The 16,947-nt window shown below is 40.4% G+C and overlaps 1 long non-coding RNA gene across 1 annotated transcript; it reads right to left on the reverse strand.

The window, feature by feature from the left end:
- Positions 1-3,278: 3,278 nt before the first annotated feature.
- Positions 3,279-16,478, reverse strand: LOC146543562 (uncharacterized). The gene is made up of 3 exons (XR_014885941.1): positions 16,089-16,478; positions 12,810-13,230; positions 3,279-11,686 (listed from the first exon to the last, which is right to left on the reverse strand). It is a non-coding gene; the product is annotated as an uncharacterized LOC146543562 (long non-coding RNA).
- Between the last annotated feature and the right edge of the window lie 469 nt (positions 16,479-16,947).

The following is a 16,947-nucleotide window of genomic DNA, read 5'->3' on the forward strand; positions in this document are numbered from 1 at the left end:
CAAATGCACTAGCATTTCCTTCCCACATAGCTTTGCATTATCTGTTGAAAATGAATTATGTCTCCAACCCTCTATTTCACTTACACTGTTTCCAAAGTTGCCTTGTCGAATATTATGTTATTCTATGTGTTCATATTTTAATTTGCATTTGATTTAGCTCTGTGGGCCTTGTAGACTGACCTTGATTATCTTTGGAACAAAGAAAGAAAACGAGAAAAATCACCACAGACCTCATAATTCTATGTTTATTCAAATTGAAGCGCTTTTTTTTTTTATTATTATTATTACTCAAAGACAAAAGTCTCCATATTTTAATGTAAACACATTCATAGCTGGTGTGATGCTTTAGCCAGAACCTTTGCTTCTCTGTAACGTAAAATTTGAGGCTGAAATTCTTCAGCTCATATCAGTTCTAACTCTGCTTTGAACGCTGCTGGCTCTTCTCCATGCCTCAGTGTTTTTGTGTCTCTGGTTCCAGCCCTGCAGAAGTCTAGGATAAGTTTTTGTTTGTTTTCATGTGGCCAGGAGTTTACTGGTGATGGTAAAATAACAGCGTTTCAGAATTTACCCATGATTGTAGTATTTCCAGGGACCCAACAAAGTATTAGAAGAACAGCCTGCATCATTCAGACTTTGATAAATGTTTTTTTTTTCCTTTTTTTTTTTTTTTTTTAACATAGGGACTGTCTACAGTATCGCAGTGATGGTTGCAAGTAAATGCATCTGTCCACTGATGAAAACAACTAAAGAAATGAATTCCTTAAGGGCTGTGAGATTTGCCAACTAAAATCTTCCTAAACAATTTACTGACCATGTAATGTTGCTTTCTCATGATCTAGCTACATCCAACACAGAGCTGGTATTCGTCCAGGGATTTCTCACTCCGTAAATTGCCCGTGATCAGATGATGAGTTTTATGGATTTCTGCCTATCCAAAATTGCCAGGCAAATACTTTGTTTTGTTTGCAAAGTTTGTTCTGCTTGAGAACAGTCTGCTGTGTTTGCCTCACATAGCAACTTTGAAATTCCCTTATCCTGTCAACAGGTATTGTCATTCATTGCTTATGTCTTATTTCTGTCTCCTTAGTGCATAAGTTTGCAAATTACAGGAGAGCCTTTTCCTGATTAAAAAATGATTTTGATTTTTAAATGAGGGCCATCTTTACCACTGTTTGTTTAAATACAGCCTGGCTTGTTGGAAACACTTGCAGAACACGCAGAGACACACGGTACGAGGGCTGAAACAAAATGAATGTCAGGAAACGTTAAAGGATTCCAAGGTATGTTTCCTGTTTCCTTCTGGATTCAGAGATCTGCAAAGACTGCGGTGTCTGGATTGGGTTTGATAAGGCAGCAGAGATGATTGAGCTCTGCTGACTGAGCACAGATTTTACAAAACTGGAATTACAGAAGCATAGCTTAGTACTCAACTCGTGCCTGGTCGCTAGCTAACCGTTATGCTTAGGTCCTATAAAAAACTTCCAGTAGGAGGAATAAAGACATCTCGGGTTTTTCTGTTTCTTCAGCACGCGTGGCTGAGGTCACAGAGATGATGGAAGAGATGGGTTTGATGGCTCTGTTTTGACACTGTGCTGTGTTTTTTTGTTTTTGTTTTTTGTTTTTTTTTTTTATTTATTAAAAACTATTTCTAATAAAATGCGAGGAGGCATTTACATCAGCTGAGAGTTTGACCCAAGGACCTTGCAGCTTTTGTGGAGACGCTGCCCTCATATAAATAGCTGTTTCTTCCTGCTCTTTCTCCTATTTGTTATGGTCAGAGTCTGAGCTCATGTCTGTTTCTTAACGTATAAAGAGTCTATAAATTCAGAGATGCTTGAGTCATTTTTGTGTTTCATTAAGTGAAATGTTAAATTATGATAAGACCCAGCACTATGAGAGGATCTTAAAAAGCTAACATTCTCAGGGAAAAAAAAAAAAAAAAAAAGCTATATTGAACTCTGCAATTACCCACACAAGTAAATCCTCACAGTATCTCCCATTACCAAAAAGCAGCGAATAGGATTTAGGTTGTGTTGGAGAAGACATGCTGTCATTTTTGTTTCTCGTTACCAGAATAATTGTAGCAGATTTATTTAACCAATCATTCATCAGCTAGTTTAAAAAAGCTCCTGGGGCTGCTGCAGTTGTTGGACAGTTGACAGAATTATTTAGCTGATAAATACAAAAGATAATTTGATTCATGGATGATTTCTGTAGGACTGAGAAAAACGCAGCAATTGTTTTGTCTCTCTTCAGATTCAAAGAGGATGCAGAATTAGATCCTGGGAGTATGACTGGTTTCACAATTGGCCTCTGGAAATATCATGCTATTTTACAAATGATTTTTAGTCATTAGTCCTACCTGTAATTACATATATATAGCTATATTTTGCACTAATTATGCCCTCAGTCCAATAAAGCACTTAACAGGTGTATGACTTTAGAACATGAATAATCTTGCTGGCCCACATGCTTATGGTTAAATCTGTGCGTAACAGCTTGGTTCATCAAAACACCATAAACACTCGAGTCTCACTATAAGCAGTAGGGTTTAGGTGTGTGCTTGAAATTAAACATGTGTTTAATTGCTTTTCCTTAATGGTGATGAAAAATAGCCTACTAAATTCACTGCATGATGGGACCCTGTATTGGATCCAGGTCTGCTGTAACAAGATTGAGCACTACGCATTTATAACTTGGCCTGTGACTTATAAGTGCTGCAAGTTATTCTTGTTAGTTCTTTGTTACGTTTCTGATGCTTGTAGTTTGGATGACTTAGGGAAAGGCAGGTCCCCAGAAGTGAATAAACCTCTGGGACACTGAAAGAATTCCCTTCTGCACAGATACAGCCCCAGCTGAATTAATGGGTCCGGAGCTGTCGTACTGTGGAAAACAAGACCAAATGGAGAGAATGTCGAGAGTGGATGAGATGTGTGAAAAACCTGGGAAAAGATAAAACTGAAGAAGTCTTAGAACCTTTGTCACTAAAGGTCTCTAAGAGCCGGGCAGCATCCTTGTGGGTGATTGCTGTGACCGTTCCTTATCTGGATTGGGGTTGAAGAGGGTGATTTCTGCAAGGCTAGCCTCTGAACACAGGAAAAGTTTTGCAGATAAGTATCTGAACACTTCCCATGCCAGTGGTTTTATCATTAAACAAATAGCACATGTATTTCTACTTTTTAATAAAAAGGAAAAAAAAAGAGAAGACTTTATAGAAGTAAATGAAATGTGACATGCATGCTATGTTAAGCAGAGTCTTGCTTTTTAGCCAACCGAATTTTTAATATTTGCTTTGTCTTTTCGGAATCTTACCTCCCAACTGCAGAATGTTTTATGCAGATCAGAATGGAAATTACGTATGACATTATTTCCTAACAAGAGCTGACTTAGAAAGTCAGAGACAGCAATACCATTGCTAAGTACTTCCCCACACCCCCAAAAAATATACTTCCCAAGTGGATTGCAACATGTCAGATAGAACAGAGCACTGCAAAACACTTCCCCATACGAAGCTGGTTTTCTGTGTGTTGTCATAAAGAGGATCTGCCAAGCATGGGAGCCGCTCTGAACAGAGGTGTAACTACCTTGAATACTTTCCTTTAGACTTCTACGTGATGTTTACTTCCACAAGATCCACTGTTTGTCCAACTCCAAGCCAGAATTTAGCCTCCCAGTATTTCACCATTCAGAGCCAGAAGGCTGCACGTGGGTTTCTTTTTTTTCCTTGCTGATTTATTTTACTACTGAGGGCCTTGATAGAAGAACCTATGATCAGCGAACTAAGACGATATTTTTCAGGGTGTGTTACATCAGTACATCATTATTATGCTTGCTTCCCTCCCCATGCTTGCCCATTATTAATTTATTTATTTTATTGCTGGTGCTAAATGGTTTTGTCAAAAGCAACTCTTTACAGACCATTAATGCCAAGAGCGGATGATTGTTTTCCACCAGCCCTCATGAATAATTCAAGCTGCCGGCTCACAGTCTCATCCTCAGCACTGAGGGATCTTCTGAGGAAGAGGGGTTATTAAAGGTAACAGTCATGATGAGTCTCATCTTTGAGCGAGACATACTCATTAATCCTCGGAAGCAACCATATCTTGAAATAAATCACACAATGCTGGAGCTTTTTCCCCCCTCCTGCTTTTCTTCTTCCCCTGCCATGCTACTTTTGAAATTCTGTTGAAAGTCAAGGCACATGATAAATACTGGGAGAGTAAATGAGCGCTCAGCACGTAGGCTGGTTTTCTTTCTCCTTGTTCCTCTTCCGAAATGAATTTGTTTTTCTCTAGTTCTCATGCCTCTTGCATGCTGCCTTTCTGCAAGTGCTTGAACGAACATGTTTATTGGCAGAATTATTAAGGGACTTGGTGAATGATAAGAGAAGGCTGGAATATTAAAGCAATGAAATTATATACATATTCATATACCAGGAACTCGATTATTAATTCTGATAATTGGTTCTCAGCTGTGTTTACACAATGATGGTGAAATCTTATAAGTAAATTGTGAGGTTAGTTCTGAAGTTGGCAATTGGTTTTATTCATGCCAATAGTAGAAGATAGCCGAAACAAAAAGAACTTGGAAAGCAACCTATTCTCTTGGATTTGTCAGTGTTCAAAAGAACCATGAAATCTGTAGGTTCCTAAATAGTAATGATATTGTGGTTGCTTATTTTATTTACTTGGAAGAGGATTTCATACTAGGTATTCAAAATCTTGTGAATATACAGCAACAGCTTCCAGATTTTTGCATAACTGAGCTGCAGGTGGCTTCTAGTCCAGCCAACTGTTTGGTATTTCGGCAAGTGAGCAAGTAGAGGTTGCTCCCCTCAAGTCTCAAGCAAAGCTGTTTGCTCCAGGCTCTTTGGATGAGAAACAGTGCATCTCCAGTATGGTGTGCGTGGCGTAATTGCGTATTGCTTGGTGTGACTCCATAGCTTACTCTAACAGACTTCTTTCTTCCTTCACTTTTATGGAGCTTGTATGTTGCCATGCCTTTTGCTTTTTAAAGCAGCTAGAGAGTGCCTAAAAAGCACATTCCTTTGCTGGAACAGCCATTCAAACATTGGGAAATATCAAAAGCAGCGTTGTTTCAGGAGCTGAGTATCTAGGAAAGGAAGGAATCTTCGTTAGGCTGCCTTAGATTTTCTTCCCGACTCCGTATTTTTCTCAGCTTCTGTACCAATTTGGATTAAATACTTTGCCCCTGGGGACTGGTACAAAGCCAACGACTGATCACATCTCCTGCAGAAACCCTGTTCTGAGGAAGTGGAAGGAGTGGTATTGTTTCACACCCTTTTGATAAAGCTAAATGTCCCGTTCCTTCAATCTATTAAGTTTATTGAAGAGAAGGTTAAGAGGTGATTTGATCCACTAATAGATAGTAGACAGCTCCATTAATCTAGAGGTGGAAAGTTAAAGCATGTAATGAGATCCAGTGGTTAGAAGGTAAAGCCGGCTGAACCCAGACACTTCTGTTTTTAACAGTGAAAGTAACTGACCACTCACTTACACAGATGTGCTGTGGATTTTCTCTCTTCCACTTAAAATATATTGACTTGAACAAGCGGTGTGATTTCAGTAATAGAGAAATTACTTGGTGTAGTTCGCTGGCTCCTGCTCTATGAGAGAACAACAGAGCTGTGATCGTTCCTTCTGCTCTGAAAATCAGAGGGATGAGAGAAACCTCACACCTATCTACGTCTCACATTTTCAGTAATAAAAGAGGAGGGAGAGCGCGCGATATCGTGATATTCACAACAAAGAACCACAAACAACATGTAGGAGTATGTTCAAAAACGAAAGGGTGACAATTGTCCTAAAATATGTGTACTTTTGTCCTAATGCTTTCTACTTCTGTGAGGGAAAAAAAGTTCTTATGATGTTTGCATCCTATTTTTAGGCTGTGATGTTTAAGAGGGAGCGCTGGGGTACAATATTAATGAAAGAACATCTCATTACACAGAGAAAGCATTAGATAGTAGAACATTTTTCATATCTACCAGGACCAGCACTGCCTATGTTTTAATTTCTTGATGGTTCTGCTGCAGCAGGAAGTGTGGACTTACAACTGCATTTTAAAAAGTTCTTTAACTTATTTTTCTTCTCTCCAAGATGAAGCTGTTCATGTTTGGACTTTTCTGAACACAATGATTCTCTGATTCTAAGCAGTAGGAGGCTAGTGGGGCAACACTTCAACAAGTAGTCCGAAATTATTCAGCTGCTGCTGCTTTTGTTAAGAATATCAATGAGTAGCTACCCATTGAGTTTATATGCGCGATTACTGGGGCTTTAGAAACTAAGCTTATACAACTTAAGTTGCCAGAGCTTGGAAAACAGGTTTTGTTGATACCAATCTGCTCAATAAGCAGGTTGGGAACCCATATGGGAAATACTTCATTTCTTTTTCTAATCCCCGGAGGCTCCCGTTTCCAGAAAAACACCTTCAGATTATTCATTTGATACATATGACACAGTTAAATGCTTTTTCCCGTTCAAAGTATGTAGGACATGACGTTTATTTCAGTGGTAAAACTGAACTATCAAGTTCTCAAATAAATTGGTTAGTAGTGGAGTGAGGCATCACCCTCCCTGGCATCCTCAGATAATCCTTGTTGGTTTTGACGTCTGTTTTCATTTGAGTATACAAAGCAAGTTGTTGTGCTCTTCAAAATGGCCTTTCTGCATATTCCAATTGCTTCCAAGGTCACTTGGAGGACATTTGCAGCAGCATTTGTTGGAGATTATGCTCTAAAGGCAGGGACTGAAGAGCAGTTGATAAGGTTTTAAAAGTATTAAACTTGTTCTCTTGCTAAAAGCATCAAGTCGCAAGGTTAAGCTTGATCGTGTTCTATTAGTACAGGACAACATTTCTGCACAAATGTCAAGCAATTTGAATAGTAATAAGGCTTTAAGAGTCTTTTTGTCCTCACAGTGCCTTTTTGTGATTGTGAATCAAGGTATGCATAGACTCTAAGAGCCAGTGTGCCACTCACAGGAGTGGTACACAGATCACAGAGCAGCAGTTTGCTTAAAAAACAAACAACACCAAATGATCCAGCAACACCAAATGATCCAACAACACAACCAACTATATAACTCAGATTTCAATTTCTGAAATAGCTCATTAAGGATTAGCATCTCAGAGGGCTCTCATGCTCCAAGCACTGGCGATCCAATAAGTGAAAAAAACTTCCTCTCAAACACTTCCAGTTTGGACTCAGAAGATTTTCAGAACTGCAGGTGCCAACGTATAATAAAATTCAGTAAGATTTTCTGGGGCCTTGATTTCAGGATTTGGATTGCTTGAGTTATTTTGTGAGAGCTTTATTCTTCAAAATATTATTCCTTGAAATATAAAATTTGTTATCTATTGTGTAATGCTTACATTCCCACTCTGAGTTGCACGGAATTTGATTCAGTTTTCTACCACACTGTGCTCTCAAGCATGTACTGATTTGCTGTAGCCTGTCATGGACGTGAAGGTGAACAGGAGCAGTTCAGACGTAGTCTGAGATTTCAACTACACACCTTCTCAAAAGCTGGGGTTTTCAGGTCTGTTCTCTCCTTCTGAAAAACTCATCAGTGCTGTTGATGAGGATCGTGTGAAGCTGGTGTGAAAAATCCATCAAAAGTCTCAGTTTGTCCCAGGAAAATCCTGAACCTTGGTGCAAACCAGGAGAGATTTATGTTTTCAAGATGAAAACAGGTAATGCTGAAATTCTCATGGGGTTTCAAGACCAGGTGGAACATGTTGTTTATCCTTGGGTTTTCCTTTGAACTTCATGTTTGAACTCCTAAAAATGTGTGTGTGTTTTGGAGGGTGCAGATTGCCGCCAGATGGCAAACGGATAAGTGTCTGATGGCCCTTCTGTCCTGTAAACATTTAGTCTAGGTGAGCTTCTCAATCTGGAGGCTGGAAAAGACAGTAAGGGAGAGCTGGAAAGTCACGGCATTCTTGTCATTGTATTCTGAGATGGCTGAGCTGGGCTACTAAAGGGTCAATGAAGACTACTGTAGATTCAGAAAATAAATAGTATGAATTATTTCATCATGAGGCACCAAAAGTTGCAATCCTGTCTGTTTTGTCTTGTAAAATATCTTTTGGCAATGAGTTCCATAGTTGAAGATAAAGATTCATGTAGAAACTTGCTCCATTTTTGTATGCTATTTCTTGATAAATTCTTCATCCGTCGTGCTTTGGGGAATGGTGAATAACCCTTTTTGCTTTCCAGTAGAGTAGCTTTCAAAGCTGTCGTTAGGATCTTATTTACTTCTACAACAGTCAGTAAAACATGCTCGTGACTTAGGAGCCTTCTTTGCAGATAAAGAAGGAAACAACGAGACTGCACACACGTTTTCTGTGGCTCTTTCTTGATTTTCTGACTAGGAGACATAACGTCTTGCTCCCACTAAACTGCTCCCAGGAAACTTAAGAAGTAGTGAAAATTGAAGAGCAGAAGAGACTGAAAACGTTCACAGCCGAGTGTGGGATAGGATTTAGCCAGGCTGTTCTGGGCAATGTGAGGATGGGGCTCTGCTCAGTTATATCTGTTTTTATGGTTTGTGACTTTGTTGTCCTTAAGTATTCACACTGGAATTGGTTTCACTGAACAGAGAATTAGGCCTTTAATCTTTTGGTTTCCATTAAAGCCGTGAGAGACAACAGTGAGGAAGAAAAGGGTAAATCAATGACTTTCTTTTCTCCCTTTTCTTTACTGTAATCATCTCCTCTGCAGCTGCAAAGTGGTCCTGGAGGAATTAGGGGCCTGCCTCCCTTTGTGTCTTCTCTAGAAGTAGCAATGGTGAAGGGCCAAGCTAAATGGTTTTAGTGTAATATATGATCACAACTTTAATTGTGGAGTTCTTTTTGTAAGCAAGGCAGTCAGTACCTACCCAAGCTCCAAAGCTGCTTCTACCTGTGCTTAGCATTAAGTTGCCAGAGCTTCTGGAGCTGGAGATGCTTTATGCAAGTACATATGGTCAGAAGTAAAAATCTTTGTAGTTTCTTAAAAACAATCCATTCCCATGCAGGAAACTTCTGGTTTGACTGAGAAGGGAGAGTAAAACCTCGCTGGGTGCTGCTCAGGCTCAGCAGGCATGCGCAGTCCTCTCCACTTGCCTTCTGAACCATTGTTTTCAGGAACTCCCATTAACCTCATTTACTAGATTGCTGCCTAAAGAAAAAGTCTTAGATGAAAATCCCTGAAGCCTGAGCAGTGAAAAAATAAATATTCAGCTGAGGTATTTCTTCCACAGTAACTATGTTTCCGTGTTTATACATGGTTCTAGACACATGTTCCTTTTCCACACTTGGTTTCAGGAGGAACTCCTTCACCATGGGAGCATTATCTTTTTTAATGTATATAGCATTCGTGTAGTATACGTGACCACTGTGGTTCCATCCACATCATCGTGCACTTTAAGCAACAACAATGTTGGGCCACCTGCCATGAAAAACCTCAGCTTCTGGCTTGACTGCTGGGGAGAAATTTCACAGGTCTTGTGGAAAGTGAGGCATGAAAATATACTGTGGGATTGCAAGCAGCTTATCAGAGAGAATGTGACTTGCGAAGTCAGAGCTGAACAGAGTATTTCATGACATTGGCAAATGTGGTGTGCATGATCTGAACCATTAATCAAATGCTGACAGCCTGCTTGGGGAAGCGGAGTGTCAGATGGAGGAGGGCTTGCATAGCCTGATCCAAACCGGCATCTGAGGGAAAAGAAGAGGGGAAAAAAAAACACAAGGAAAAGAATGTTTATGGTATTGGAATGATTTTACTTGCATTTACTCTAAACGTTTGGAAACTTACATTGATCTGAGGAGAAGCTGGTGCAAGTGGAGGGAGTCAGATCAGCATTCCATGTTGCCCTCTCAGGTTTGATTTATGCCAGGCATTTGACAACCACTCAGTTGAGAAACCTTTCAGAACCTTCTTGTGCTTAAGGAAATCAAATGTGCTTTAAAAAAAAACAACAAACCAATACCCAAGCAAACAAAAAACTCTAACAACCCAACTGCACTAAGTTTGCAAAATTCTGTACATCTGGCGATGCTAATGTCTCTGTGATGTGTGTCCAGATGTCTGTTTAGAGAAGGTGGAACTGTGTTTGGCTTGTTTATGTACAATATTTGCTGACTGCAATTCTGGCAATCTGTGGTTTTCTTAAAATATAATGGCTTTGTCTTCAGTTTCCCCTCCTTCTTAATATTCTTTCTATTGTGGAATTAGAAAATATTGCGTAAGGCAAGAAATATATTTTAAAGCATTTGTAGAAATGAAAATAATAAAAAAAGATATCCAGTATCATGCCTTTATGGATTCATGTATGTATTGGAAAGCACAAAGTTGACCCTTCTGAAGCCCATGTTTTCTCTGCTCCATTTATTTTGGGAGAAATCCATGCTCAGTTTTCATGGTGATGAGAGGCGCATGTAGTCACTGATGTGAGAAAGGAGGTTTTAAATCTTGCGGTGCTACTGGTGTAAATTAACAGAAATTCATTAGTGTCACTAGAGCTATTTTTAATTTCCAGCAAAGCCATAGAGACCAGCTGATCACCAGAACAGTGGTACTTACATAGCCCTGTGGCCATGGAAATTCATGGCTAAGAGATTATAGTTTTGCCTGCTCTTCTAAATTACTGTCAGCCTTCTCCTATCGATAAAATATATTTAAAAAAAAAATAAATCTTTCCTTGTCTTTCTTGTATTATACTAAAGAAGCCAAGAAGCTTTAGCAGTAGTCAACCATGAGCAGGGGCTGATCTAGGAGAGTAAAGAAAACAAGAAACCAAAGGAAGAAAACATGAAAATAATTATTATTCTTATTTTAATGGTTCCAGATGACATTATTTTAGTCTTGGAATGGCTCCAGGAGAAAAGAGGGAGTGAACATGTGACTTGTGTTTGAAATGTCCTGATCTGAGTGCAAAGTATTTCCCTGCGTTTAGTTTTACGGAAGGACGTGTCTTTTATTGTTTGGGCTATCCTTAATTTCCCAAATCTGTGAGTTTCCTTAGTTCATTACACTGATACAGCATTTATGGATTTGTACGCACACTAAGCTCATGTAGTTAATAAATGATGTTATAGCATTTGCACTGCATTCGTTATAGCATCCTATGGCTGCAGTTATTGACTGTTGCATCTATGAGGACCAGGAAGAAGCAGATATGCTACAGGCTGAGTTGGCGGTGAGCATGCTCGTATCTGGACTAAACTGCAAGGTGTTCCTCTGGTTGCTGAGGGCTGAGTTCAACTCTGAGATATCACCAATGACTTTTCCAAATTGTTGTGTGTTGGTCAGGGCTGTTATGTGTTCTTGGAGTTCTTTGATATTCCTCTTAGCTGTTGCATTTTCGGGCCTATATTGTAATACCTTTTCAGAACAGTGCAGACTCTTCAACCTATAGAGGCTAGGGCTCCGGAGCTGGAAGGAGAATCAAGATACTCTGCCATTTAAGGTGGTGTATAACTGCGTCATTGCTTCAACAGGCAATGTGCTGCCTAAAAGCCACCCTGAGCTCTTGCTGCATCCCAGTAACAGCAGCAACAAGGGTTCAGGTTAAAGGACTTGCGCATGGTCATGGCCTTCTTCAGAACCCTTGGAGGTTTTTTCAGGCTTGGTTTTTGAGTTCAGGTGTCCAAGAAAGGCCCAAATGTGTACTGTGGAAGCCTGTCGTAATAAGTCATGATCATTATTCCAAGAGCAGAATTGGAAAATTGCAGGGTGTTCTGCTGCCATGCTCCAGATAGAGCAGGACTGCAGCCAGGCTGCTTCCCTCACGGTGAGAAGTGGAGAAACAAGCCCATTAGACTCAGCCAGTTTTGTTCCCCAAGGAAAAGAGCATTTCTTGGTAAGTCAGCACAGAATATAGTATGTATAGAAAAAGCCTGAAGAGATTAGACAAGCGAAACTCTGTCACGCATGGGCTATCTTTAAAACAAAGAGACAAGGGGGAAAAAAACTCTGAACTTCCAGTTACCTCTTGTGCAAAATGCACTCAACTGCACCAAGTCAACGATGAACTCTGTCTGCTTTCCCCCTGCTAAAAAATTCAGGCTTGTCTTAGCCTTGTTTCTTGATGGCAGTGAATATACAGTCAGCTGCATTGGCAGGTAATACAATCTTGCAGCTGTAGCGAGCTCTTCCTTCCATGGTATTTTAGTTTTAGAGCTCAAGGGTGCCAAAATAATCAGGGCTTTGCATTTCACGTTCTGGCTGTATATGGCCCAGGTTCTGATAGTTAATCCCTCAAGGTGGCAGTAGCTTAATTAAAGCTACGTATTGGTAAGAAGATAATTGTAAGTCCTTTGAGTGGCTGGTCTGGATTTAAGCCATGTACAGTTTGATATAGTCATCTATAATGTATCAAAAGTCCGCGCTGGCTTTTAATGTAAAGCCATGTAAGATAAATGAAGAGTACATGTGGCAGGTGCTCAGTACATGCATTTAGATTAAGCCCTGCTCATTGAGGTGGTGATTAGATGAGTTATGTCAGGGAATTGTAACTGCTTCAGTGGATGAAGAAAAGGTTATTTCTAAGAGCTCATTTTAACAGCATAACTGGCGCGTAATTCAGATATCAAATTCTAAATGAGAAAGGAAAGCAAGAAGGGTGCAGATACTGAGCCACCTGGACAATAGACACAAATGCAGGAGAAGTTCCAAGGCAGAATTAGTGCTAAGAAGCTATTTGAGCAGTGCTTTCTTGTTAGCTTTAAATAGTGGTATTTAACTATATTAAAGTGATGTTTGGATGTGATTTGTTCAGAAATGGGGGCTCAGTCATACTTACTTGCTGTCTCTGTGTCTCTATTGACTTGAGAGCACACAGGTCAAATCTATTGGAGCAAAGGTGGAAGTGCAAGGCTTGCCTTCCCCAAACAGTTTTATTAGCAAGAGAACCAGTGTGTTCATCAAACTGGCAGGAATTCTGAAAGAAACGGTTGGGTCTTGCTCTTTCAACCCTGACACAGGATCATAAAGAAAATACACATGCACCGATGGGTTTGCTAGCTCTCCAAAAATAATCCCAGACCTTTTTTGTCTGTGCTGTTTCTCCAGCTGGGCTTGGACAAATGCTGATCAGGGAGGTCAGTGAGCACCAGCAGGTTTTTCCCATCTCCTGCGTGCTATGGGGGTGGTGTGAAGAAGATGAGGCAACTTGCAACAGCGGAGAGCCTGAGGGCAGAGGAGAGGGCTCATAGTAAGGATTCCTGAAATAAGAAAAAGGATGAAAGTGAGTGAGCAGTGATCTGGGTCTGTTCAGCTTGTACTTTTGTTTTATGCCTACAAAGAAAACACAGAACAGCTCGGAAATGCAAGGCTCTGGACTCACTGCCCTCTGTATTAGGCTCATGATTGCACTCACAACATTGAGAGTGTGATGCGTGGTCTCGTGAGCTGTTTTTTCACAAGATTGTTCTTGGTGTATTTTTTTTCAGTGAATACAACATCGTGCTCTGAGGTTTTGCTGCATTAACTGTTCTCATGGTAAGCCTTTCTCTTGAGGGGCAGCTGAAATCATGGCTCCTGTTATGTCCAATGCAGCGCAAGGAAAGGCGGGAAAAGCGCGATGTAATTTGGCGGCCTCTTAGCTGATGAAACTAGAGCAAAGTAGTAGGATCTGAGTTATGCATCTAATGTTCCCATGTACTGCAGCTGCTTCTATCCAGTCTGATGCTGGTAGATCCACAAAAGACACTGAGCACTATCTAGTAAGTTAATTTTGTTGAGTGCATCTATGCATGATGAGAAAGGATGAAAACATAGAGGATCCCAGTGCATTTCTTACCAGCTGTTTTCTACTGCAGCAATATCTACTATATCTAATCTCACGCACTCTATTAAATCTCACAAGCGAGACAAGTGCCCTGTGACAAGTGATTGATCTGCTGTGCCTTGCGGCGACCTCGCTAAGCAGAAGGCTCCCCTCAACCAAGGTTCCTGGAGGGGAACGGTGGAACGGCTGTATTATTTCTTCCCGTTATGTGAAGACTTAGCAGGCCATGCAATAAAAGACATAACATTCAATTGACCTTTTGCTTATCTATAAACGTAAAATGAGCTACACAGACCCCAATTCACTGAGGAGCCATTTCCGAGAAATTTATTTCCTTTTACTAGCCATAAAAATAAATTGCTCCACACAAAGAATAGGCACAAAAATAGCTCTACTAGCCTATAGTTAGATTATTATGAAGGAGATGTTTTTCCCTGGGCAATTGCAGCCAGCCAATGTGTTGTCAAATTTTTATCTCATTGAATTGCTAGGCTCAGATAAATGTTCTAGGGTGATTTTGTATGTTGCAATGGCCTTCTGCAACCTCCTACAGCCTCTTTACTCAACATGGGATTGAGGGATTGACTTGTATTCTTTGAGAGAAGGATTTCTTTTTCTCCTGCCTTACTTTAAGCCAGATTTGAAGATTCTTACACAAAGCATTCAAAAAAAAAAAAATAATATATATATATATATATATATATATTGTGTCATATCAATCTATTTGGACAAAGCCAGGCAAAACTGTTCTGAAAGGCATTGAGAGGATAAGGCAATAAGTCAGAGTTTATCCAGCCCATTTCTCTTTGTGGAGCCCAGTACGATGAGCTTAGCTATTAATCTTGCCAGGGTCCTAACCGAAGAAGTTGGCTCACTCATTTCCTTCCTTTCATTCTGCTTTTCCAATGAAATTCACGGTGTAAAACACTCCTAGAAACACCTTTCCTTTAAGAATAAATAATAAACTTCAGCATAGTGCTCTTCTGGAATTAGAAGGCAGGAATTATCAAGGCAAATGTTTTATGCTCAACTGTGTCTTGATGTTACATGCTGATGGACATATGGAGAAAAGAGCAGGTTAGGAAGCCCCAAAGTCGAGGGTGGGTTCTGCAAGGAGAGGTGTAAGAACTGGAGAGGGGAAGAAAATAGCCCAGAGGACCAATGGGTCTCACAGTGTTTCCTTTTTCTCATGATAAGACACTGAGGCACTAAACGAGATTCTTAAGATAAGAAGAGAGTTAAGATGACATCAGAAAGAAAAATGCGGGTTTCTCGTGTTCTAATCCTGTGCTTGAGCCATCTAGCAGGATATGCTGCTGTGGGCTGGGTTACAGGGAAGAGGGGGTTTTACCTTTAATACCATCAGTTAGCTGTTCTTAGATGTGTGTTTACTTCAGAGTAATCTGCCATTAAGTAAATCTGGATATTCTTTGATGGTTTCAGAATATTTACTGGTTGAAAACATACTTGAGCTGAAATCATTGTGTAATGGTGCTTAACGTATTATAATGTTAAGTTCCAAAACAATGTTCTCTGTTTTATCATGGTACTAATGAGAAATGATTAGTAAAATCAACATGAAATTTGTGTTTAGAGCCATGATGGCTCCTTTACTTCTATAGTTCCATATATCTGTTTCAAAGAAAATGGTGTAAAACCTCCTTTCTTGTTCGATGGTTCTTAAAACTACTGACTACCCATCATGCTGTGTCTGACAGTAGTGCAATTAATATTATGTGTGTGTGTGTGTGTATATACACACACACACACACACACACATATATATATATATATATATATACATACACGTATGTATAAGAACTTTTTAATGGACTGGATGTTCTCATTCTCTGTTGACAGACTGTGGTTGCACTGTGTGGGTGGGCTGGGTGTCCACTGTGCCCCCAGCCTTGGGGCACGGTGATCAGTCACTGGGGTTTAGTTCCACCACAGCCCCTCTGGGATGGACTGCTTGGAAAGACACGTGTTGGCACCAGCTGGGACCTGGGCACTCTGAAATTCATCTCTGAGAAGCAGTTTGGGAGCTGGCTGTGATTTTAACTGGCTTGACTACATTGTCTCCAGCAGATCTGGATGAGGGGCCTACATTTGGCAGAAAGACTTTATAGTGGTATAGATTAACCTGGTAGGATGCTGAAGTAATTTTCCTATTAGGAATGTGGCTTTGCTTTGCATGGGTAAAGCATGTCTGCATTTGGGATTTCTGATGGGAGTGTTCTTAATTTAGGCTGAGGTTCATGCATATCAGTGACTCCCCAGTTAACCACTTACTTTTACTGTAGCAATGCTGGAAGGATGGCTCCGGGTCCTTTTAAACCATTCCAGAACTCAGGCTGAAGCAAGAAAATCAGTCTTGAAATAAAAGGTGACAGAAGGAGGTGATATTTTCAGCTGCATGTGGTCATCTCTGTCTGCATACTGATGAGGGAATGATATCCAGCTGATAGTCGGCTCTCTATTTGTGGATTCTCTTGTTTGGGCATGCTTATTCAGCTCCTGTGTACTTGGGATCCAGTATGTCCTTTTACTCAGCTCTGTCTGCTCTGATGGATCTTACAAGTGACGCAGGGCTGTGTAAATGGACTGCGATAGATCCGGTCTGTGGTGTGCACAAATTCTATTGTTTCCTGGCTTCGCATCTCTCCCCCAAACCCCTCCTGTGGTAAATAGCCTCTCAAGCAAACACACATTTCTGAGCATTATGTCACTTTTGGGCAGCAGCCAGGGGATAAGATTAGCACCATTGTCATCAGAACGAGCATGGGCTGTCTTTTTGAAGAATGGTACTGGATCCTCTGGACTTATTTTTTTTTAATATGTGCCTGTGTGTTTTTGGATACAAATGTAGCTTCAGGGCATGGGGGGCGAAGGGGGGGAGGGGAAGTTGTGTGTGGAGAAAAGGGAGAGAGAGGTGATGAGAAAAGAGAAAGCAATAAGAAAGCTTTGCTGACAGCCCATTTTCTCCTTCCCTTTCCTTTCCTTTCTGTATACAAACCCAAGGTGTGAAGAATAGGTCCTTGATTCTGCTGATTCCCTTCTGTGCCGTGGGGAAGACCTAGATATATACATATATATGGAACAGTTAACGTCACTTGGCTCATCACGGTTCTTTTCCTTCTTCTTGTGGATT

This window comes from Meleagris gallopavo, chromosome 12, assembly GCF_905368555.1.
Source record: "Meleagris gallopavo chromosome 12, MGAL_WU_HG_1.1, whole genome shotgun sequence".
In the NCBI taxonomy this organism is placed as follows: domain Eukaryota; kingdom Metazoa; phylum Chordata; class Aves; order Galliformes; family Phasianidae; genus Meleagris; species Meleagris gallopavo.